The sequence below is a fragment of the Biomphalaria glabrata genome, chromosome 1 (assembly GCF_947242115.1).
Source record: "Biomphalaria glabrata chromosome 1, xgBioGlab47.1, whole genome shotgun sequence".
NCBI lineage: Eukaryota > Metazoa > Mollusca > Gastropoda > Planorbidae > Biomphalaria > Biomphalaria glabrata.
Genome location: NC_074711.1, coordinates 4,755,001 through 4,780,866, shown reverse-complemented (window position 1 = coordinate 4,780,866; position 25,866 = coordinate 4,755,001). Strand labels below are relative to the sequence as shown.

Below are 25,866 nucleotides of genomic sequence, written 5' to 3'. Positions count from 1 at the left end.
AGGGAGGGAGAGGGAGAGAGAGAGAGAGGGAGAGAGAGAGAGAGAGAGAGAGAGAGAGATAGAGAGAGAGAGAGAGAGAGAGAGGTTGGGTTGAGGTTGAATTGTGTTCGTGTAGAATTGTGTTCGTGTAGAATTGTGTTCGTGTAGAATTGTGTTAGTGTAGAATAGTGTTAGTGTAGAATTGCGTTAGTGTAGAATTGTGTTAGTGTAGAATAGTTTTAGTGTAGAATTGTGTTAGTGTAGAATTGTGTTCGTGTAGAATTGTGTTCGTGTAGAATTGTGTTAGTGTAGAATAGTGTTAGTGTAGAATTGCGTTAGTGTAGAATTGTGTTAGTGTAGAATAGTTTTAGTGTAGAATTGTGTTAGTGTAGAATTGTGTTAGTGTAGAATTGTGTTCGTGTAGAATTGTGTTCGTATAGAATTGTGTTCGTGTAGAATTGTGTTCGTGCAGAATTGTGTTCGTGTAGAATTGTGTTCGTGTAGAATTGTGTTCGTGTAGAATAGTGTTAGTGTAGAATTGTGTTAGTGTAGGATCCATCACGTATAGAGTTGATTAAGTTCACTGGCGATGAAGTTAAAATGTGGATGAAATATGACACCAATAATAGCTACCAATGGACCTCATTCACCAATCGTAAACAAACAACATTTAGCCACGTGATACTATTGATAAAACAATGAAAAAAAAACGTATCACGTGAAAACCTGTGTGTATTACGTAATTGGTATTAAAGAGATAGGGAATCACGTGACTAAATGGTGTTTATTTACGATAGGTAAATGAGGTCCATTAAATCTTTTTTTTTTTTGTTCTCTCTCTTCCGATAGCTTCTAAGGTTCGCCCATAACTCCAAACCTTCAACAATGGCACGCGGAGTTCAAAACTCAGCTCTCTGAGCTCTTTTTTATTTTGTTTTGATTATCTGCTGTATATTATACATAACATCCTTGGGTTTTTATACTTAAAAAGTATGCTTGCTTGGGTTTATTAGTTTTCAAACTACACAAACAAAAAAACAAAAAAAAACTTAAGAAAGATAACATCATTTAATTGAATATTCCAGAATGAAAGCCCAAATTTCAAAGGGAAACAATAATAGAGTTGGGTGTCTCAATATGGTGAGCTGAACATTTTGTTGAATGTTTAATCAAAGAAAGGGATTAGAAAATCGATGTCGGTCTTCAGCGTAAGTTAGTGAAGAGTGACCCAATACTGGCTCCCACCTATCCTTGTTGGTATTAATTATACATTCGTCAACAAGTGACCCAGTCAACATTCAAAATACACAGAGCTTAAATATTCATAAAATAGTTCACCTATTTCGAAAGTCATCAGGCAGTGTTATTACGATTGCTGGAAATACATGTCATGGCGATTGTCCGCCCCTACCTCTACCTATCCCTTAGTCTGTTGGACCGTTGGGGCACCAGGCAAGATTTGTCGACCGTCTTTCTCCATTCCTCCCTTTTTTTTTGCCTTGTTCAGAACCTCTCTCAATGGCAGGCCCGTCCATTCTTTAATGTTGTCCTCCCGTCGCTTTTTCCTTCTGCCTCTTCTTCTTTTCCCTGGCACTGTTCCCTGAAGAAAGGTCTTTGCGAGCCCCGTAGATCTCGTAATGTGGCCAAAGGTTTTAAGCTTTCGTTTTTTCACAATAGTAAGCAGGTCGTCATGAGCTCCGATCGCTACAGTAACCCTGTCTCTGATTTCTTGGTTTGTGATGCGGTCTTTGAATGTGATGCCTAGGATCCTTCTGTAGCATTTCAATTCCATTGCTAGGATCCTCCTCTCAAGCTCTGCATTCAACGTCCACGACTCACAAGCATATTAAAATGTGGCCATGACCAGAGAGCGCATCAGTCTAATTTTGGTGCCGAGGGCTAAGCCCTTATCTTTCCATATTATTTTAAGTTTTGAAAGGGCTGCTGTGGACTGTGCTATTCGGGCCAATAATTCGGGTTTTGTTCCCTCATCTGAGACAATAGCTCCGAGGTATTTGAAGCTGTTAACACTAGTTAGCTTTTCACCTCCAATAATGATGCCTCTTTTAAAGCCCTGATGGCTATTGGTCATAATTTGAGTTTTTTCGGCATTTATTTGCATGCCATATGCTGCGGAAGTCTTGTCAATGCGCATCACCAGGTCAGCTAGTTCTTCTTCTGTCCCTGCTAGGCCGTCAATGTCATCTGCGAAGCGCAAGTTAGTAATTCTTCTTCCTCCAATGCTAACAGTACCTTCATAGCCCTCGAGGGCATCTTCCATTATCCTTTCAAGGAAGATATTGAAGAGTGTTGGTGACAGTAGGCAGCCTTGTCTTACTCCAACTGTGGTTTTGAACCAGTCCCCAATATTATTGTTGAAGTACACCGCACTGGTGGCCTCCTTGTAGAGGTTCTGGATAACTTTGATTATGTTTTTATTAATGTTGTACTTTTCCATTGTCGCCCAGAGTGCTCCGTGCCATACTCGATCGAAAGCTTTCTTGAAATCAATAAAGACATGGAAAAGATTCTCTTGGTGTTGGAGATAGTACGATGCAACAAACGTTTGAGCTGTCTTTTAAAATTTACGACCAATCTGGGGGAACAAATCAATCAGCCTGAAGACCAATACCCGCCCCCTCAATACAACCATCGTCCTAAAGATCACCTACGCTTGCGATACCCTGAAGTCATCCATAAGAGACCAAACGTGACTCGCCAGCGATGAGAAGGCTCCTAGAAGCAACATCGAGATCATGCCACCAACAGCGAAGTTCCTTCTCACACGGGCACTCGTTCCCTGAGTGAAATTGTGACCGGACATCGTATAAGACAAGCTGGACATATCTTTAGGATAAGACGAAATACATTGACCAAAGTCAGACATAACATGGAAACCTGAAATGACCAAAGCGAAAAAACGCAGTTCGCATCAAACAATATGGCGTCGCACCTTCTTAGCAGACGTGAAATCTGTGGGCACCAGCTGGGATGAGGCTGTTGAAGTCGCCCATGAGCGATCTCTGTGGAGAGAGCCTGCCGCCCCATGCGACGAATGACATGGTCATACATAAGTCTAAGTAAGTATTTATACATTAGTTATTTATTAGTTATTTATTAGTTATCTATTAGTTATATTGGCGTCTATAAAAGCGCTCTAAAGATCAACTCAGTGGTCCTTTTTCCCACTCTGGTATAGAGGAAAGTAGCTGACAGAAGATAACCTCTGACCTGAGAGAGACAGCTGGAGAGCTCTCACGAAGACCGCAAGACACACTTTTGAGGCCTAAAGTAAAGCCTTTGTTGAAGACAGGCGCAGATGACGAAAAAAAAAACCCGACGGACAACGCCTTTGTCTGCATCAGATGTGGCAAAATATGCAGGTTGCTACTAGGTTTGGAAACACTGAACTAATTCTTAATCTTCAGGATCGAAGACATCGCTGTCATAATACAGGGATATTCTTAATCTTCAGGATCGAAGACATTGCTGTCATAATACAGAGATATTCTTAATCTTCAGGATCGATGACATTGCTGTCATTATACAGGGATATTCTTAATCTTCAGGATTGAAGACATCGCTGTCATAATACAGGGATATTCTTAATCTTCAGGATCGAAGACATTGCTGTCATAATACAGAGATATTCTTAAGCTTCAGGATCGAAGACATTGCTGTCATAATACAGGGATATTCTTAATCTTCAGGATCGAAGACATTGCTGTCATAACAATGACCTTACAGGGATATTACTTTGATCTTACAACGACCTTACGATGACCTAACAAAAAATCGTTTTTTAAATAGTGAACAAACACCGATCAGACTGCTCCAATCAATTCAGATATATTGATATTCTATGTTTCGTTGTTTGTCTGTCTGTCTGTTTAAACTAAAACATCAGTTTGAGAAATCAAGACAGACAAGTGCCATCTCCATTAGTGCCTGCCAAATGAACTGACAAATTGTTTTGTCTTGTCAAATGTCAACAGCGTTGCCTGTAACAAGCTTTCCAGGTCTCTGCTTTCTTGTTCTGTTTTCTGTCTCTTAATTCGTTAAATCAAAGATGGCCCCAGGCCATTCACTGACCACAGTCCATCAAACTAAACTTTGAAGTGACTCTCTTCACTGCCATGTTTTGCGATAACTTAAATTTCTAAGCCATTCTTCTCCACGTTTTGAAAATGTCAAAAGTCTATTCAAAAAAAATTTGATGATGCTATCTAGCAAGAAGTAAATTATTTATTGTTGTGAACTTTCGAGGCGAATTAAAAATTTAATGAAGAAAGGTCAAGATAATGTTAAAGGTAAAAATATAATGACCTTTCCTTTATTCAGTATTAAAACGATATTTGCTTTTATTAAAATAAACATTATAAAGATTATATTAGTTTAATGCATAAAATGACTAATATGTCTTTAGTAAAAAAAAAAAAAAGTTAAGTTAAAAATTAAGTTCTAGTTATCTAGAGAAGAAAATATCGAAACCTGAATCCACCCAGCTCTAATGGATGCCTGACATTAGTCGGGGAAAAGTAAAGGCGATTGGTCGTTGTGCTGGTCACATGACACTCTCGTTAACCGTGGGCTACATCATATGCCAATATGGATCGCAAGTTCTGAAAGAGGAACTTGACTTTTCTTTATCTAGAGAAGTATCTTTTGATACTTTAGTCAGTTTCTATATTACCTTTGGCTATCCATCAGCAAAAGTATTCCAAAGATATGCAAAGGAATGCAGTTTCTAGAAAGGTCTTTATGAAAGATAATAAAAGAGGAATAAAGCGACTTTTTAGGGTTTATTGTCGTTCATCGTTAATTGTTGGTAACTGTTAATAACTTCATACTGTCAGTCAAGCTGCCTTATTATGGGTTTGTTGGATTGATTCATTTACAGTTCATATAAGTTTTTTTTCTCTGAATTCTTTTTTTTTTTTTAATTGTTCGATTTACATTTTCTGTGCTTGAGTTTCATAACATTAAGATTCAATCTACGTAAGTCTGCAAGCATTTGAGTTACATAGAGAAGCTAAAATTAAATACACCAAATATTTTAAGTTTCATGCCAAACCGGCAAACTGTGTGTCCTTTCTATTTAGTTAACACCTGGACAAGGAGTTATATAGACAAGTCCATGGAAGGGAAAATCTTTCAGTCAGTCTCTTTTTAGGTTGGATGTTGGTTATGCCAGTGAAAAATAATCAGACGATCATAGCAGACGATCATGCAGAGTCGAACATATGTTTATGTGAGTTTAAAAAAGATTGAAATAGTTCTTTCAATACAAAGAAGCATTGACATTCACTGGACACAGTTTAAAAATTTTATAATATATTCAGAATTTCATTATGTAAATTATACATATTATAGTATGTCACTCATTATACAGAGCTTGGATAGATGGACAATTTGCATTATATTTGAGATGCGACAGACTTCAAATAGTGTGTGATTACTATATATCAGCATCTCATTTGTCAACTTGTAACATCTCGTTAGCACTAATTAACTCGGTCGTGTTTGAAATGCTCGAAAGTGAATGTATTTCTTTGGCTGATAAATGTGACAAAATCTGGCCAACAGCGTCTCGTCTGTTACTGTCAAACTGGCCAGGTAACACTTGGATTGAACAGTTTGGCGGCAACGAAAACGGAACAGTGCGAAACTTTCTCATTTAGAGCTTTTAAAGTCTGTAAAAGCTGCTGTTGTTTTACAGTATAAATTTGTATATATTAATTAGACGTTGTATAATATTGTCAATTTTCGTTGAATTGTAAATGTTCATACGATAAGCCTGCATTTGGCTAAACACACACACACACATACATATATATATATATATATATATTGTTATGATCTTCTCTATCAGGACTTCTGTGAACACCTTTTAACAACACAGCACATGTAACACAAGAACTTGACAGCAAGAGTTTCAAGTAACAATGTGGCGGTTTTAATAACAAATTACATCGACAGCCAATCCAACACCAACTAAAAATGCTTTCTTGTACTAAACCGAACTGCCTAACTCAGTGATGCCCAACCTAATTCGACCTGCGGGCCATTTTAATTTCCGACACTCGTGTCGCGGGCCGCATGAACGAAAACGTAGGCCTACAAAAACGATAGACCTGAAACCCGTAGATCCAGTGCTTAATTAATTAATGGGATATTTGAAATGTATATTTTTTCCCCGCCTCAGAAGATAGCTTCATTTTTCTACTTAAAATATCAGCAACATTGGGCTTCATCTCTGTACTTAGATTATTTGCTAGTTTTACAACCGAGTCATTTTCCTGTCTCTTTTTTTGGTAAAATATTCCCATCAATCCTCCAATTTCTAGGCTTAGTTTAACAAACTTTTATTCGCGGAACAAACCAAGAATGCCGTCATATTTGTTTTATAATGTCGTTTATATGTTGTTGTTTGTTTTTTTTAAATAGCCACACTTTCTCTATAAAACAAATATGTTGGCCTAGTATCATGTTCCACAAAAGTAAAGAACCGTGTCACTTCTCTTGGTACAAAACGTACTTTCTACACTCAGAAACCTATTTTATAAACGCACAAATGCTAAATGTCATGGTACCAATCAATCAGGAGAAAAATTGAGGGCTCTAAGCCCCTAACGTAAGTACAGATACATTTTTGCACCTTCTATTTCTTTTTTTTTTTGGGGGAAAAAGGGGGGATTTTCTACACTTTGTGCCTACATTTCGGCGGGCCGGATGGAATCACGTCGTGGGCCCGATCTGGCCCGCGGGCCGTACTTTGGGCATCACTGGCCTAACTTAACATTACAGTTCTCTCTAGCTCAGCGGTTCTCAACCTTTAAGGCTCGGCGACTCCTTTTTACAACCCCACCCCCCCCCACACACACACTCTGCCTCGACCCCCCCTCCTCCGCATACACACAGCAATAAAAGAATGGACAAAAACAATTCATTTTTTCGATGGTCTTAGGCGACCCCTGGAAATCGTCAATCGACCCCCAAAGGGGTCGCGACCCACAGGCTGAGAACCCCTGCTCTAGCTCGTACAGCTACATTCTCGAAGACTCAAAGGTACCACACAGTCCTTACTGCTTTGCTGTCCTGGACTCAACTGTCCTCTCTTTACCCATGGTCTCTCGACCGAGGAGGCTTTCGGTCACATGCCCACAGCACGGGTCATACTTGCGTGCACTAGCAGTAATGTCCCTTGTTCAACAGCCCTTGACCTCTGTGATCGTCACGCTGTGATTGGCCTGAGTCGTGTGTATCAGTAGGCCGCACACACACATTAACCCTTTCAGTCCGCCACTGGAGTTACTCTGTGGCATTTTACGTCTCGAGAGACGATCTTTTCCCTTTGCAACTTCTTGTGTGACTAAAGAGGCCAATCCTTGATACACAGCTGCGATCGCAGGTTGGGCATATGTGATCACCAGGCGCCGTTGCATTTTCACCCTTCTTTCTGCGTCTGTTGTGTATGACATCTGCATTCCGTGACCCTTCCTTTATGCTCTCTCTCCATGTGGATCTATCCAGTGCCACCTCTTCCCATATATATATATATATATATATATATATATATGTATGTATGTACGTATGTGTGTGTGTGTGTGTGTGCGTGTGTGTGTGTGTGTTTTGGTTGTATCAGTGAACAAGGATCAGAGTATATAAAGGCTGGCTAACTTGAACTATTAGGGACATGGTACGGCTACAAATTGGTGACCTTTGCTTGGCCTTTCAGCAGTCTTATAATGAACACACATCCAAACTTGACTTTAAATACTTAATCGAAAAAAAAAGAGACACTGACGTCTGGAAGCAATAAAAGGGGGCAGGGCTGGACACCAAGAGGTCGAGGGACCATTTAGAAACTAGTTTTAACGGGACCAAATAGTGTGTGTGTGTGTGTGTGTGTGTGTGTGTGTGTGAGAGAGAGAGAGAGAGAGAGAGAGAGAGAGAAATGGTTTCCAAGAACTAAAAACAAAAATTATCCTGAAACTATTTTCCAAGACATGTTTCTGGTGGAAGACAAGTTGTAGATTTAAAAGCATTCTGGGACTGTTCTGAATTTGAGTGAAGTTACTGTTAGAACCTTATGGAAATTCAAATTAGACTTTAAGTAAGCCCCCACCAAAACACGCACGCACACACACAAAACAGAAGGTTGAGAAATGCTAGAAAAACATTTTAAAATAATGAGCTCTTTTTTATATATATTTAAGAAAACATAAATACAAATAATTTTAGATTAATATATTTACACTTTTTTTCTTGTAAATTAAAGGTGTTCAATACCTTGAGATACCGGTAATCTGTGTGTGATGATCATAGCAACTCTTCAATTCTGCTGCAGAGAAATCCCTGCGATCTGCTGCATAAATATGAGTGTATTCTGAACTGCTGATCTACTGAACACAAGGATCAGTTTATTTATACTTCTGTTACGGTCGGAGCGCAGCATGGTGTGAATGAAATATGGGGCGAATGCGTGGATTGACTGGAAGTGACGTCAAAGAGAAGGAATCCGGAAAATGTAGTGATATGAACAACTGTTATTAATATTATGGTAACCATTTTTATAACATGATTAGAGTGCTCATATAGTACTATCTCAAAATTAGATCAATAAATAAACAAATGAATTATAGCCTTTGACCAATAAATTTTTGTATCAATATCCCAGGTTTTGATTAAAGGTCTAGTCCAGAGATCTTAAGTTAAATTGAATTATTCTGAGTTTAAAACCCAACACTCGTAGGACAAATAGATATGACAAGTGATAATACTGAATATAATATATATTGTTACGAATCTCACTATCCAGGCTCTCTGTAAACTGCACCATACACCACCAACTCAAAGAACTTGACAACTCAGGGCTCCAAAGTAACGTAACACTTTAATAGTTGAATAAATAACAGCCAATACTGTACAATTGGCAGCACGTACACTGTACAAATATCTCTCCTGTTAATAGCCGTACCGCCATATCAACTCTTGCACTGGCCTCTCCGTCTCGTTCCGGGCTTGCACTGGGTTCAACAGTTCAGGACTGACTTCACACACTAGGCTCGTTGTGTCGGACTCGATCACAGACCAAGATCAAGACGCCGTTCGTCTCAACTGTACTTGATAGTACTCCGCACTGAACCGTCGTAATGCTCCGTACAGAACCACACCGCTGAACTGTGCTGTAGTCGACCGTGTTCTGAACGCTTGTCGTGAACCTCCTTTCTGAACCGTCTTGACTGCGACACCTCCGCTCCTTATATAGGGTCCCTACTGGCCTTCTCGAACCGGACAGAACGCCGCTCGACGTTTCTAGGTGGTCAGATGACTACAACTCTCGTGACGCTCCTGAGCTCTGTTCACGACGTCGAACCTTCCCGGACCGCCGTCGATCCTTCCCGAACCGCCGTGTTGACACTTGTCTCGGCTGACCGTCGTAACTCGTCACGGTTGACCGCTCCTCTAGCGCTGGCCTAGGGCGATTTGCGTCGGCTGACTACACACACACCACTACCCCTCTCTGTGCCACCACCAAGTTTATAACAATATATACAATTTATTAGGAGTTAGCCAAAAATTTCCAAAAAAAAGTATAGATCTAGCACTTTATAAAACTAGACTAGGACAATATTAGAAAAACAAAATATGTTCACCGGTCTTCGTACTGTCTCCTGGCGAGCTGTCGTCACTTCACTATGACGTCACCACATTCATGAACGAACTCGCACTGCGCTGCACAATTCGACAAAAAAAAGTTGTAAAACAAAAGAGTTGCAATTTGGTGCAGAATCGTTGACGCAACATCCCCAACACACACACACACGCACACACTCAGATTGCCGTCCCTAGACTACCAGTTAGTGTGGGAGGAGGAAGGAAGTGAGGACATACAGGAGGGGGAGAAGGGAGGGGGTAGCAGACGTAAGACAATCATTCTTTCTTAGTTTTTTTTGTCGATATTTGTTTTTTTTTTAATTGCAGGAGGCGGGAACACCAAGCAGCTTTATTCCGTGACGTGTATTCAGTGGAAAGTTTTGATTTAAATGCCCAGGCACTCACCCACTTATAGGTCAGATCGGTTTGGGAAATGAAAACGGATGCGCTTGTTTAATTGTCAGGCAGTAAGCAGACGAGACTAGGGATAGGTTGCAAGACCACGTGCTCTGGGCGACCCGACGTGAGAAATTGGCTTCTTTAGGGAATGAATGTATCCCAGAGTCACGAGAGGGGTGATAGTGGTATATAGTTTAACGTTGTCAGGATCTTTAAAATCTTTATGCCGAGGAGGGGCTGGTACTGTCAGAGGTGGAATTAGGAGGTGGGGCGGGGGGATCTTTTACTATTTACCTGTAAACTGAAAATTTAAAGATACTCCAGAAAGCCAGTAAATATTTGCATTGCCAAATTAATTGGAACAAGTAAAAAAAAAAGAAAATACATGCCTGCCTGGTCGTGAGGTTTGCACGCTGTACTGTCGTTCAGATTTATCGATGGTCCCGGGTTCAAACACTGCCCGCTCCCATCCCCCGTCGTCCTGCGGGAGGTTTGGACTAGGAAGTAATTATCTTCAACTCTGAAGGAACATCCGAAACATGTAAAACATTTTACAAACAAAACATTTTACAAACAAATACAGTTTGCATTGAGTAGTGCCATATCTCTCAATATAGCAAGTTTTTTCCCCCTTTTTCTATATAAAATGATAAAATGGTGTGTATTTATGTTTCTTATGTGTTGTAAACCGATCTGTACTGGTGTGTCACACTGGTTTGGTGTTAAGGTCAGCGTGTGTGTGTGTGTGTGTGTGTGTGTGTGCTATTAGGCTATAAATTGTTTTGCCATCCTGTGTGTAATAAATTACACTTGATGTCTTCGTCGATACTGGTAGTTTCGACAGCTACATTTGTGCTTCGGCTGTCGCAAAATGTAGATATAGAACTTTTCACTCATCAAAACTTGTATCTGTAGCCAACACTAACCTAACATGTTATACTTACAGCAAGGTTAATTCTGATATTAATTGATATTAATTCAGCGGCGCCCTAAGATCCCGAAATAAAAAAGGACCGCCGATTCAGAAGCCAAGCGCTTTAACGCGCCTGCTGACAGCCTCTGTGCTGATGTGACAGTAGACCACGACTTCCTTCAAGAAGTAAACACAAAACACTGAACCATAATCTTCAAATCTAAAAACTAAACCTAATAAAATACTCAGAAAGACACAAAGATAAAGTCACATTCCTCGTTCCATATGCTAGGACAAAGTTGTACAAATGCTCCTTCTTCCCTAGTGCACTTAGAGCATGGAAATGGGTTGCCTGAGTCAGCCAGGGAAACCAATATTTTGGCAGAATTAAAGTCATTGATTAACATGCATGACATAGGAACATGCGTAGGACGTAGTATTTTTTTTTTGTTTTTGCTTTTTAAATAACGTCTGTATTTTATAAGATAAGACAAATAACGTCTGTATTTTATAAGATAAGACAAATGTCTGTATTTTATAAGATAAGACAAAGAGAAACTGCACAGTCCATCTCGTATACCGGTCTAGTCATCTGAACGTTCCAACATAACAAAGAGATCGAAGAGTAAGAAGAAAGGAGAGCAAAGAAAGAAAGAAAGAGAACAGGAAGGGAGGGGAATAGGTGAAAAAGAGATGGGGAAAGAGAAGGTCAGGGAGATAAAGAGTGTGAGAGAGAGAGAGGAAAAGCGTCAGAAAGTATAAGAAACGGAGAGCAAACGAGATAGAAAGGGTGAGAGAGAGAGAGAGAGGGAGGAGGAGAGAGAAAGAGAGAGAGAGAGAGAAACGGACAGAAAGAGGTAAATGGAGAAATGCAGAGGAAGAGAGAAAAAAAAAGACGCACAGAGACGAGGGACTGAGAGAGTAGGTCATTAACAACAGAAGCAGTCCACTATTAGATTGAAATTATTGAACTCTTTCCGGATCACTGAACATTGTATTGATCTTTCCAAGACCGCCCCCCCCCCCCCCACCCCAATCACGATAAATCTTTTTTTTGTTTTCCTTCTACTTCACCACTCGTGTTGGTAGAACGCCGACTAACACGTCACAGTATTTATTTCATGTACTCTCTAATCACTTAGTAGGTAAACAGCCTCTGTCCACAATTCGAAACTACCATCCCTTTAACTGTTACAGCGGTTCTCAACCTATTTAGTGCCGCGACCCCTTAATGCGATTTCTCCACTAGTACGCGACCCCCCCAGCCGTATACTATCTTCATCCTAGGTAAATTGAAATTGACTAATGCTATAAAAATCCTTATCGTAATGTCTATATCTGGTTTATGATATATTTTCATTTGGTAAAAGTTGAATACAGCAAAAGCTTTATGTAACTGTAACTAGTGTAAAATAAATGTGTTTATATAATTAAATTGCTACAAAGTTTTTTTCACTTTTATTTAATTAAATTTATGTGTGGTGACACGGTTACTGTGTGGTCAACCGTGACACACGGTCAAGTGTTGAGTATCGAGAGTTAGGGGACTTGGGGGAAGTGACTAGTGTGTAAACACGAGAGAGAGAAAAAGGTCAGCGAGTGAAGCAAGAGATCTGTATATAACGTTGCCGTGTATATATGTTATGTTGAAATGTTACACAATTAAAAAGGCACTTTAAACATAAAAAGGACTTGTTTCTTCACATTATGTTTGACGATCGTTTCATAATTTCTTTAATAAAAATCGCTGTGAGTAATGTGATGCCCCTTTATTTTGTTATTATAAATAAAACTATATGGTACAAATAAGATCGTTAGAAACGACTAAAAAAAAAACAACAAATAAACAAACAAACAAAAATTCCGATGATAAATAGACTAAAAATCCAAATTTCCCATGGTCTTATGCGACCCCTGACAAATGGTCATTGGACCCCCGAAGTGCTCGCGATCCACAGGTTGAGAACCCCTGCTTTAACATCAGGTCATAATTCAAAAAGAAAAATAAGTAGACAAATGGTTTATACTGGAAGATACAATCTTAGTGTATTACAGAGAATAAATCTTGAACTAATGATGTTACTTTAGTTAAATGTCAATATTTACTTGTAACAAATGCTTAGACACTTTTGGGGGGGGGGGGGATAAACGAGTGGGGAGGGAACATTAAATGTTCCTGGGGGGGGGGGGTTCCTTGTAAGAATTTATTCTAGAGTTTCGGTTCAAAGTAAACGTTTATAAGTATATTTGTTTTCCACCTGCAAACATTTCTTTCTATAACCCAAAGTTTCCTTCTGTCTGTATAATTGTATCAGGGCGAGCTTATAATTCCAAATATTTTGAAATGAATTGAATTATTTTTTAAACATAAAATATGGAGGAATTTTTTTTTTTGAATTTGAATTGTTTTTCGTCACTCTTTCTAAGAATAAGTTCCACTGTGTAAAATTTAATTATTAATTACATTAATCAAATGTTCACACCTATAAAATGCTTCAGATGGCATGGGTCTCAATAGCCTCAGACAACTAGTCCAAATCCAGGCCTTCATTTGAGACTCTGATATTGAGTCCGGCGAAATTGTTATGACTAACAGGAAAAAGGGCAAAGGCGAGTAACTGGCGCCTAAACCAGTAAGCTTCGGGTCAGGATGGCCTCGTTAGCTTCGGCTGGCAACTCACTTAAGAAACTGCTGCTGCCTTGCAGCTATACCCAAAAGAGGCTTCGGGGGCCAACCCTGAATAAAAATCAGAAGCAAGCGACCCTTAAGGAGCTTGCAGCACAAAGAGATACACCCTGACACAGCCTGCGTCGCAGATGATCCTAGATTGTATCGGGGCCATTGCCGTTCCCTTAAGGAGCTTGCAGCACAAAGAGATACACCCTGACACAGCCTGAGTCGCAGATGATCCTAGATTGTATCGGGGCCATTGTCGTTCCCTTAAGGAGCTTGCAGCATATAGAGATACACCCTGACACAGCCTGAGTCGCAGATGATCCTAGATTGTATCGGGGCCATTGTCGTTCCCTTAAGGAGCTTGCAGCACAAAGAGATACACCCTGACACAGCCTGCGTCGCAGATGATCCTAGATTGTATCGGGGCCATTGTCGTTCCCTTAAGGAGCTTGCAGCACAAAGAGATACACCCTGACATAGCCTGCGTCGCAGATGATCCTAGATTGTATCGGGGCCATTGTCGTTCCCTTAAGGAGCTTGCAGCACAAAGAGATACACCCTGACACAGCCTGAGTCGCAGATGATCCTAGATTGTATCGGGGCCATTGTCGTTCCCTTAAGGAGCTTGCAGCACAAAGAGATACACCCTGACACAGCCTGCGTCGCAGATGATCCTAGATTGTATCGGGGCCATTGTCGTTCCCTTAAGGAGCTTGCAGCACAAAGAGATACACCCTGACACAGCCTGAGTCGCAGATGATCCTAGATTGTATCGGGGCCATTGCCGTTCCCTTAAGGAGCTTGCAGCATATAGCGATACACCCTGACACAGCCTGAGTCGCAGATGATCCTAGATTGTATCGGCCATTGCGTTCCCTTAAGGAGCTTGCAGCATATAGAGATACACCCTGACACAGCCTGCGTCGCAGATGATCCTAGATTGTATCGGGGCCATTGTCGTTCCCTTAAGGAGCTTGCAGCATATAGAGATACACCCTGACATAGCCTGCGTCGCAGATGATCCTAGATTGTATCGGGGCCATTGCCGTTCCCTTAAGGAGCTTGCAGCATATAGAGATACACCCTGACATAGCCTGCGTCGCAGATGATCCTAGATTGTATCGGGGCCATTGCCGTTCCCTTAAGGAGCTTGCAGCATATAGAGATACACCCTGACACAGCCTGAGTCGCAGATGATCCTAGATTGTATCGGGGCCATTGCCGTTCCCTTAAGGAGCTTGCAGCATATAGAGATACACCCTGACACAGCCTGCGTCGCAGATGATCCTAGATTGTATCGGGGCCATTGTCGTTCCCTTAAGGAGCTTGCAGCATATAGCGATACACCCTGACATAGCCTGCGTCGCAGATGATCCTAGATTGTTTCGGGGCCATTGCCGTTCCCTTAAGGAGCTTGCAGCATATAGAGATACACCCTGACACAGCCTGAGTCGCAGATGATCCTAGATTGTATCGGGGCCATTGCCGTTCCCTTAAGGAGCTTACAGCATATAGAGATACACCCTGACACAGCCTGCGTCGCAGATGATCCTAGATTGTATCGGGGCCATTGTCGTTCCCTTAAGGAGCTTGCAGCATATAGAGATACACCCTGACATAGCCTGCGTCGCAGATGATCCTAGATTGTATCGGGGCCATTGCCGTTCCCTTAAGGAGCTTGCAGCATATAGAGATACACCCTGACATAGCCTGCGTCGCAGATGATCCTAGATTGTATCGGGGCCATTGCCGTTCCCTTAAGGAGCTTGCAGCATATAGAGATACACCCTGACACAGCCTGAGTCGCAGATGATCCTAGATTGTATCGGGGCCATTGCCGTTCCCTTAAGGAGCTTGCAGCATATAGAGATACACCCTGACACAGCCTGAGTCGCAGATGATCCTAGATTGTATCGGGGCCATTGTCGTTCCCTTAAGGAGCTTGCAGCATATAGAGATACACCCTGACATAGCCTGCGTCGCAGATGATCCTAGATTGTTTCGGGGCCATTGTCGTTCCCTTAAGGAGCTTGCAGCACATAGACATACACACTGACACAGCCTGCGTCGCAGATGATCCTAGATTGTGCTCCATTGCCGTTCCTTTTAGACACATCTGCATGAAAAGGGAGGTAGGGGGATTGTTGTTTTTTGGCAACATCACTCCGACCCCTAGCTAATGATCAGACATTCATCTTATTTATATGATATCTGTCTGCTCTTTGCGACAGAAGGAGTCCATAGACTTACAAGTGTACCAAATTTTGTTTGTAATACTTCTTCATTTTGTTTTTGTTTTTATTGTCATATATTCCATGCAGCCAAGTCCATCCCATAATAGTCTAATCACGAGGCTATGTGCTCCCTATAAATACCAGCACACATGAGTCATTATAGAGTTCTCTGCACTCTCTCTTGGTTTACAACACTGTATCAAACATGTCCAGTATTGGATTGTCTCCCATCACAGGACGCCGTTGTCTCCCTTGTCAGATTTAGTAGGATTACGGTAGATAACCGAGACAATGTTGTGGGACAAACCAAATCTGTAATAAACAGATTCGGGGAGTGGGAGGAAACTATAGCAAGAGAAGTCATCCCTACAATCAACGTTTTACCGAGTACTTCTAAGACTAATCAAATTTAGTCTGGTAAAATAAAATCTCAATTCAATTAAGTACTTGCATTATTCCCATAATATTAATTAGCGGCATATCCACGTTGTACTCGTAACATTTTCATATGAATTTGTAAAAGGTCGAAGTATGTGTCACCAACTGTGAGAGACTAACCAATTGTGACTTTATTGTTGGTCTTTGATAAGTAAAGTATAAAAGACTCATGCACAAAGCAGTCCCGTTTCTGCAGATTTGGGCGTTGAAGTCTTCCATCAGTAAGATGAGGTCGTATCTTGGGACTTCATCCATTCCCAGTTATAAATAACACAATAATAATCGTACACATCAATAGAAGGAGCGTCCCTTTGTAAAGAACCAGAGCCCAATTTCCTGTAGAAGAAATCAGAGAAGATAGGGCCTGGACTGGGCACTCCTTGCGCCAATCGCCAAATAGCATCTCCAAAAAGGCATTTAACTGGAACCCATCAGGTAAATGAGAGATTTTGGGCCTAAGGGGCACCTGGCGACGCGAACTAAAGGAGGTAACCCCAAAAATTTAGGTTACACCTGGAACAAGATGGAAGGAATGGTCAAAGACAGATGACAATGGAGATCCATTGTTGGCAGCCCATACTCTAATAGGAAAGAGGGGGCTGCATATAAGTACAGTTATTTCAACCCTCAGGAGCACATATTCTTCTTATCTTATCATATCTTATCTTATATTATACAGACAAACGTTAAGTCTGAATGTTACCAGCAATAAGACAACTAGAAATGACGTAAACATCGAATTAAGTTCGAAAACAAACAGAATTTTTAAAAATACTTTTTAAAAAAAAAGCCTTGTCTAAGGGGACGAATTCCAAGTCAAAAACTATATCTCTCAATAATGTAGAAGTTATTTCCCTTTTCGATATCAAACAAAATAATCAATTACCAATAATTTATGGACTAATTGGTAAACTTTTAATTGAATCATGTTTTATTAATAACAATAAATAGTTGTTAAATGTTTTAACTTGATCCGAGAAAGTGTGTGGGAGAAATAACGTGTACAACTTTCTAAGGGGAAAAAACCTGAAATATTTAGTCATATCTTTAAATACTGAAGAATTAATTTCCCTTGTCAGTATCAAACAAAATAATTAAATACCAATAATTATTCGAGTAATTGTTTTTTTTTTATCTATTGTCTTCGCCAATTAATCAAAATTTCAACTTGATCCGAGAATTGGTGTAGGAAGAAATAACGTGATCAAACGTCTTACGAGACAGACAGACAAATGAGCTAATGTAAACTTTGTAATTAACAATTTTACCACACCAATCTATTACAGATACATTATGCCTGAGGTCTGTTATGTACTAAGTTTCCACGTCAAGAAACAACTCAACTTGCTAAACTCGAGTTGTATTTGTTTCACCTTTTTTAAAAAAAAAAATAAAAACACTACACTTTACCATTTTACTTTCGCTAGCACCATTACCATTCTGACCTCGGCCATCCCTCGGTTACTTGGTAATTTCATTCCAAAGAACACACAGTCTACCACGTTAGACCGCACAGGGGCGGATAATTCTTCTCCACACCGATTCCCAAAACTTCTGCTAACACGATTAAGGAAGCACTCGTGAATCAAAATGAAGGCGGGAAAAAAAGTAAAATTTACAATTTCGCACTCAGAGCACATAGGAGAGGACACATTAAAAATAATTCAGAGAACTGAAATGGAAAATGTCCGAGTAGATTAAGGCCCGTATGCTGCTAGTCTTATATAAAAGTATAATTAGTCTAAACTACTTCCGGTGCTGCCCAAACCAACGAAACTAAATTAAGAAAAGAAGCTTATAAACTCATATTGTATGTGTATGTTTGAATAAAAAAAATTCTAAAAGGCATCTGACATTATCGTCTGAGATTGAGCCCAAGTCTTTAGTTTCCTAGTTGAGGATTCAAACAATTTAAAACAAAGGGAAAACGAAAATGTGGTTATTTGCAGGGCCTCCACCTCCTTAAATCCGGCCCTAGTTATTTCAATAAGTTTTACGGTTTCTTCCAGTTTAACCGTTCAAATAAATATTTTTTTTTTACTCTGCTCTTAACCCGATTTAGCTCTAAGACTTGTTTCGTTAATGTTCTAACTAACTAGATAAAAGATTCATATTTTTACATTGAGCTCAGATGAATTGGGATGCGAATTCGAAAGGGCGCTAATTTAATTTTTATTACTTGCCAGTAAGTTGGGCGAGCTTTGTGATTCTTATAAAAATGCGAAAGCATTTATAGTTGAACTGTCATGAAGTTCACAGAATCATTTCTTTTCATAGAAAACTGTGATGTACTATTTGGCATTGTTCCTCTAGCCAGATTTTCTATGCTGAGCTGTAAGCCCTTGTGCAGGCTGTGCCTTAGAAAAGTAATGTGCTGTTCTTCTCAGCTTTTCCACGCAACCATACGAGTGTTGAAGACGCGGTGGCTGAGCGGTAAAGCGCTTGGCTTCTGAACCGGGTACCAGGGTTCGAATCCTAGTTAAGACTGGGATTTCTGAGTCCACCCAGCTCTAATGGGTACCTGACATTAGTTGGAGAAAAGTAAAGGTGGTTGGTCGTTGTGCTGGCCACATGACACCCTCGTTAACCGAAGGCCACAGAGATGACCTTTACATAATATGCCCTATAGATCACAAGTCTGAAAAGGGAACTTATAAGAGTGCTAGGTATGGCAGTGTTTGATGTAGTAGGGTCTGTCTGAGGTGAATTAAGACTAAAGACTAAGAATGTTTTATATATCCAAATGGAAATTTGTTGTGATTACAATGACTCTTTTTCTCATATAAAGACAACACAACAGAAACATACACATAAATACAACAGACACAACATAGAAAGCTCATTCAACGACTACACACAGGCATCTTGGTCCTATTCATGTTTCCTGATCAACGAGTGGCGTTGATATAGTCTGACCGAGTGAGGTACGAACCAGTTTTTGTACCGCTCTGTTCTAGTTTTGATCGACAGTAGTCGCCCACTTCGCGACGACCTGACATGGTTCTTATGGAGAGGGTGGCCGTTGTCTTCCAATTAAATTGGGGCACTCTACGACAAATCTATCTATTCTCAAGACAACTCTCTCGCAGAAGTGCGCTCGGTTAGTGTGACCTCATTGTAATATTTTGGCAGGGAGAAAACAGGTTGGAAGCCTGGAGTCATGAAAGTTTTATTCTTCTTTTTTTCTTATTTCCCGAATCTCCCGACTCATTAGCACAATTATCTCCCTTCTGCTTCTCTCTTACATTGAAGACTTACGTTCCATAAACTGCCCAAGACTGCTTAATAGTTTCTCTTTATTCTCCTGCCTCGTTTTGCCTCCAACCAATTTGCATAATGTGTTTATGTCTCAAAGTTAGCACTAATAGGGTTGGAAGACATTTCCCAGAAATAACCCATGTCCGTGTTATGTCTGTCTGGAGATCATGTTTGTCTAGTATGGAAAACATGAAATACGATTTTATTTCATCTAACTAGGCTTTCGTTTTATTTTCGTGGAGATATTGTGATATTGTCTTGGTAATATTGTCTTGGAGATATTGTCTTGGTGATATTGTCTTGGAGATATTGTCTTGGTGATATTGTCTTGGAGATATTTTCTTGGTGATATTGTCTTGGAGATATTGTCTTGGTGATATAGTCTTGGTGATATTGTCTTGGTGATATTGTCTTGGTGATATTGTCTTGGTGATATAGTCTTGGTGATATTGTCTTGGTGATATAGTCTTGGTGATATTATCTTGGTGATATTGTCTTGGAGATATTGTCTTGGTGATATAGTCTTGGTGATATTGTCTTGGTGATATTGTCTTGGTGATATTGTCTTGGTGATATAGTCTTGGTGATATTGTCTTGGTGATATAGTCTTGGTGATATTATCTTGGTGATATTGTCTTGGTGGTATAGTCTTGGTGATATAGTCTTGGTGATATTATCTTGGTGATATTGTCTTGGTGGTATAGTCTTGGTGATATTGTCTTGGTGATATAGTCTTGGTGATATTGTCTTGGCGATATTGTCTTGGTGGTATTGTCTTGGAGATATAGTCTTGGTGATATTGTCTTGGTAATATAGTCTCGGTAATATTGTCTTGGTGATATTGTCTTGGAGATAATGTCTTGGTGATAATGTCTTGATGATATTGTCTCGGTAATATTGTCTTGATGTTATTGTCTTGGAGATAATGTCTTGGTGATATTGTCTTGGTGATATTGTTGTGGAGATATAGTCTTGGTGATATTGTCTTGGTAATATTGTCTCGGTAATATTGTCTTGGAGATATTGTCTTGGTAATATTGTCTTGGTGATATTGTCTTTGAGATATTGTCTTGGTGCTATTGTCTTGGCGATATTGTCTTGGTGATATTGTCTTGGTGATACTCAAGTCATTTTAGGAAACAAGTGTTAATACTCGTGCAACAACCTCGTTGATAAGGCTTTACAAAGTATGACTCGTTGAATTTGTTTACACATTGGCTGTTAGTTCGCGTGGTAGATTATCGTTCGATGGTCTTGATAATCCCAGGTTTAAACCCTACCCGCTGTCATTTCCCCGCCGTCAAGTTGGAGGCTTGGGCTCTGAATAATTTTCTTCTAATCTGAAGGAACATCCAAAACATATTTTTTTTTAATTGTACATATTGTCATTGTCTTACACTCTGTGTTTGTCTTACATCCGATGTTAAAGGAACAATGAAGTAGTTCTTTGACTAGGCTGCAAGACCCATCTGTGACCTACATATTTAGCCCCTCCTGACTCGGAAGAGGCAGTTGTCTGATGAAGTCAGTGGAAGTCTTCTCTAATGGTCAATCGTGTTTTTTTCTTCGAAAATAACTTTTTTTTTTTGACTGCTTAAGGTTTGTAAAATGTTTGTAAAATGTTTTACATGTTTCTGATGTTCATTCAAAGTTAAAGATAATCTAGTCCAAACCTACTGCTGGAAGGCGGGGACTGGCAGAGAAAAGGGTATGAGCCCGGGACCATAGAGAAGTCCGAAGATTGACCAGCACTCATATCACACCACCAAGCAGACATCCATCTTGTGCAGCAAATTTTGTAAAGTTTTCTTTCTAAGCCCAGCTCTGGCTATAGTGATCTCCTCTATGCCTTCAAGTTGGTTTAGTGGACTTTAATTTTTTTTTTTACAAAGCTTATATCAATTCACTCTGTCTGTCTGTTTGTCCGTCTGTCTGTCTGGTAAAAACGTGTGTACAGCTTATTTCTCCCACACCCATTCTCGGATCAAGGCGAACCTTTGAACATTAATTCATCGGCATGAGCAAGACATGAATCAATAAAAAAAATTAATCCGTCATTAATTACTGGTAATTATTAATTATTTTGAAAGAAAGAAAACATCATGCAAATATGACTTTTACAAAAGTCTCTTTCTTCAAGCCTGATGCTTTCTATTCTCTTCTTTTCATTGTTATGTTAAACGTCCTGTGAGATAGTATTACTATTTTTATTGTTACCTTCATATTTATTAGACCTTGGGGTTACAACGTTAATCCATCAATCAAAATTAACTTTTGAACTTCCAGAAGATAAAGCTCCAGTACAGACGCAGACAGCTCTGATCATTCACCAAGGAATTCATGTCCAAGGACACTACTTTGACATGTTCCACTAATCTGTCCCTGCAGATTTCTAGGTTAGTGTTTCCCAAATTTGTATCCCAACGGAACAGTTCAAAAAATTTGAGTATTTAGCGGAACACTTTGCTTATTTTTTTAAGAGAGATAAATTCACGTGGTGGCCTGCTAGTTAAATAGTCCAGTATTTCTTGGGACACCCTATTCAGGCCTTGCGGACCTCTAGGGTTCCGCGAAACACAGTTTGGGAAACACTGTTCTAGGGAATGATTCTCTCCGAGAAGTTTTTCTGTGTTTTTTTTTTAACACGATGCTGGAAAATATTACGAAACGAAAACAAAAAGTAGGTTTAAAAAAAAAAAAAACAGAGGGGAAGGGGGAAGTAATGCTTCTGTTTCACTTGATGTTTTTACCTGTCTGCTTGATTCATTCTTGTTACTGCCCTTGTCAACTCGATTAGTTCTGAGCTGAATTCTTTGTACTCAAGTTCCTTTCTTTCTTCTCTTCCAGAAATGATTTCAGCAAAACTTAGTGAAAAGATCCATTTTAAAATAAAGTTTGTAAACACGAATCTAAAGCGGCGCAATCTTCCTTGTGATATCATCTCGAACTGTAAGATTTGGTTAGATTTATTTCTTTTCACTTTTGCTACTTTGACCTTCAAAGAGTTACTGTTCTTGATTTTTTTTTTTTGGGTGGGGGGGGGGGGGAGGGGGGGGGAGGGGGGGGGGAGAAACGGCAGACGTCACAAAATGGTGTAAAACTAATTTACTGAGAAAACGAAACGAAAAAAAAACAAAATTCTGGTTGACTGACAATTTGTTTATCAGGAGGGGAAGAAACAAAAAAATGTAGAAACTTAAGTCTTTAACTGACATTGTTAGCCAGATTTTGTACAAGTTGCAGGGAATATCGAGCAGAAGATAGGCAGTTAATAATGTTAGAAATTATCTCAGTATAGACACCGATAACTATAAATGTACCAAAGTGACAATACTTTATACAAGCAGATAATGTCTAACACGTGATTACAAAAAGGAGTTTATGTTTTTGCACAAACTCGTATGCGGCCACTTTAGGTCCGTTGTTTGGTAGGAACTGCAAATAAAAGTGCACATTTTGATGTCATCCTACACGAAAGGTTTGAGGGTTGATTAGAAGTGCTTTTATTTTATTTATTTATTTTTTTTTTTGGAATTTGTCATTATTGACCAATAATAGTATGTTCGCTGTTAGTGATAATTTCAAGAACTAAGCGTAATTTTTAGTTCACAAAAAGTTACATTGCACCTATATAGAACACGATGCATGCCATTGTAAAATTGGGTTTCCAGCAGCATGACAGACAGACAGACAGCACAAAACCAATAGTGTTTTTTTTTCCTTTCTGGGGGACCGCTAAACAAAATATGAAACTGTGATCTTATTTCAAAAAGTAAACGAAACAATTATTCCTAAATTAAAGATTTACTATAATATGTGCATTGAGAAAGTTCGTACAGCTCAGGGGCCAAACGCACTATAGGTAAGAGGAATAACTTCTGTGATGTTTCCAAACAAAAAATGTTTTAACTATTCCTTTATGCAAGAATTTTACTCTCCAAAAGACGCACGAGGTCACCAGGCACTAAATTAACTGCTTTGAATTAAACGCATTCTTAGTAATGAACACTTCGCCTTTTATCCCCCCCCCCCACCTTTTTCAAGGCCCTGGCCGCTTCCTCCATGAGCGCCCCCAAGGCACCCCCCCTGTGGGAGGACGCGAATAAAAGATATAAACAAGAACTGAATAACAAATTAGAATTTAATTTTTCCCTCTCCGCTCGGTTGAGTAAGCTCCCGTGCCCAGCGAAGCGTGAGCTTCTTGTCTGCGCTCCCGTCACAGCAGACGGCTTGACATCTTGGCGGCAAAAAGCAGGATATTTTATAGACATTACCTACCCAAGCGGATATGCAAGACCGCTGTATCCATAGTCTGTCGTGCGGAATATTTTCCCTGCTGGTCGATGAATGCTTAGCGCTGGGATGTAAGCCTGGCGTTGATTTACATTCCAACACGTACGTAATGCACATACATCCTCCCCCTCCCCAAAAAAAATAAGGAGTAGGAGGAGGGGGGCCTACAGGTGCTACAACACTCGATGTGGAAGAGAAAGGTACTCAAGGGCTATCTAGCAATAAGTGCATCATTATCATACACTTTGATAAGAGGTACTTGAGGTAATGGACTACCCTGTTTAAAAAAAATGTCTAACATACTTAAGAGGACACTGTCGGGAAAAAGAAAGGGAGCGAATTTGGGCGTTTACCAGTTTTAAATATGCAGTAACTAGATCTAGAAATTTTTTTTATGAATCATCATTTTCAAATTTTAAAGGTTCACAACATAAGAAAAAAAAACGAATAAGATTAATATACAGTGGCGTATCTAGGGATTAGGGTGCTCTTTAGGGGCCCTTGCATTTTGACATTAGACATCATGATATGAGATAATGTAATAAAAAATTCGGACACTCTTTTGGTGGCCCCTCTCCGGTGTGGGCCCGGAAGTGATTTTCAAATTCGGACCCCTCCAACCCCTACCCTAGCTACGCCACTGTTAATATATGACATAAATAATAAAACATCTATGTAACATATAACATCTATTATATTTTATGGAACATATAACAGCATCATTGGGAGTCGTTATGGAGAAAAAATGGGCGGCACCAAAATCCAACGAGGACTGGAACCAACATCCTCTGACAAATCAACGTCGCTTACAAGTGACATAGACGTCAAACTAACAATAGACCAGGGGTTCTCAACCTGGGGGTCGATTGACGATTTCTCAGGGGTCGCCTATGACCATCGAAAAATGAATTGTTTTTGTCCATTCTTCTATTGCTGTGTGTGTGTGTGCGGGTGGGGTGGGGGGTCGCGGCAGAGTGGGGGGTTGTAAAGGGGGGTCGCCGAGCCTAAAAGGTTGAGAACCGCTGCTGAATAGACAATAATACAGATGCTCTTTCCTTCACCCAAAAAATCTTTCAAATTAGTAGAGTTAACTGTTTTGAATGTATGATCTCCTAGTGAACAAAATAAAAATTCAGGGAAGAGATTTATAAGATTCTTTAATTTAACCTTTATGGTAGGTCAAGATCCAAAATCTTCTTTTCGCAAAATTTCAGGTTATCAATTATAATCTTTTTTTTTTAAAGTTTGCATTATCTCTCTTATTCAGGCTTAAAATAAAGTCGCTGGTATCAGAGTTCCGATATCCGATATTTTTTTCCCTGTCTTGAACAAGTTCTATATTTAAGCCAATGTCTTTGGAACGATGAAGTGGGGTGGGTAGGGCAGTGATGACGTGATTGCTAAACTCTCGAACCGGGAACTTAGATGTATTTTTAAAAAAACAAAAATTGAGTCAAGTGGCCGTGATGTTCATTTGTTTCGAATAGAGCGCGTTCCATGTTTTTAATCTTGCTGATGACCTTCACATTTACATTTTTTTTTTCAGGTTGTCGATGACTTTCTGGCTTGTTGCTTGTGTGTTTCATCAAGCCGAGGGAAAGAGAATGCACATTAAAACTACATCAAGTATGACAAATGGGACTTTTATTCCAATTTTTCGTTTTGAAATTTTATTCTTGAGTTTTTTTTCTAGTTACTGTAATGTTTTGATCTTAGTCAGGTCAATCTGGCAAGCTCACACCCCATACTAATATTACTTGTATGACTGGATTGTAACTACAATAGTGCTTAACAAACCAAAACAAGAATCACACAAAAACTTAAAAGAAAAAAAAAGTCTAGGCACCCAGCAAGTAAATGTTTAGGCATCAGGCAAACAAAACTCAGCTCAGGATTCAAAGTCGAGTTCTCTGTAAAAAAAATGTTTTACATGTTTCGGATGTTCCTTCAGAGTTGAAGAAAGTTTACTTCCTAGTCCAAACCTCCCGCAGGACGACTTGGGATGGGAGCGGGCA

General features: G+C 39.7%; 1 long non-coding RNA gene across 2 annotated transcripts in view; it reads left to right on the top strand.

The window, feature by feature from the left end:
* LOC129924197 (uncharacterized) overlaps nucleotides 1-25,866 on the top strand; it is a 73,644-nt gene that overhangs the window by 47,121 nt on the left and 657 nt on the right. The window contains exon 3 of one of the 2 annotated variants that reach the window (XR_008776205.1): nucleotides 25,398-25,866. This exon is cut by the window's right edge and continues 657 nt beyond it. This is a non-coding gene — a long non-coding RNA (uncharacterized LOC129924197). Of the gene's footprint in view, nucleotides 1-8,260; nucleotides 8,518-25,397 lie in introns of those variants that run through there. The other variant, XR_008776216.1, reaches the window with a different exon arrangement.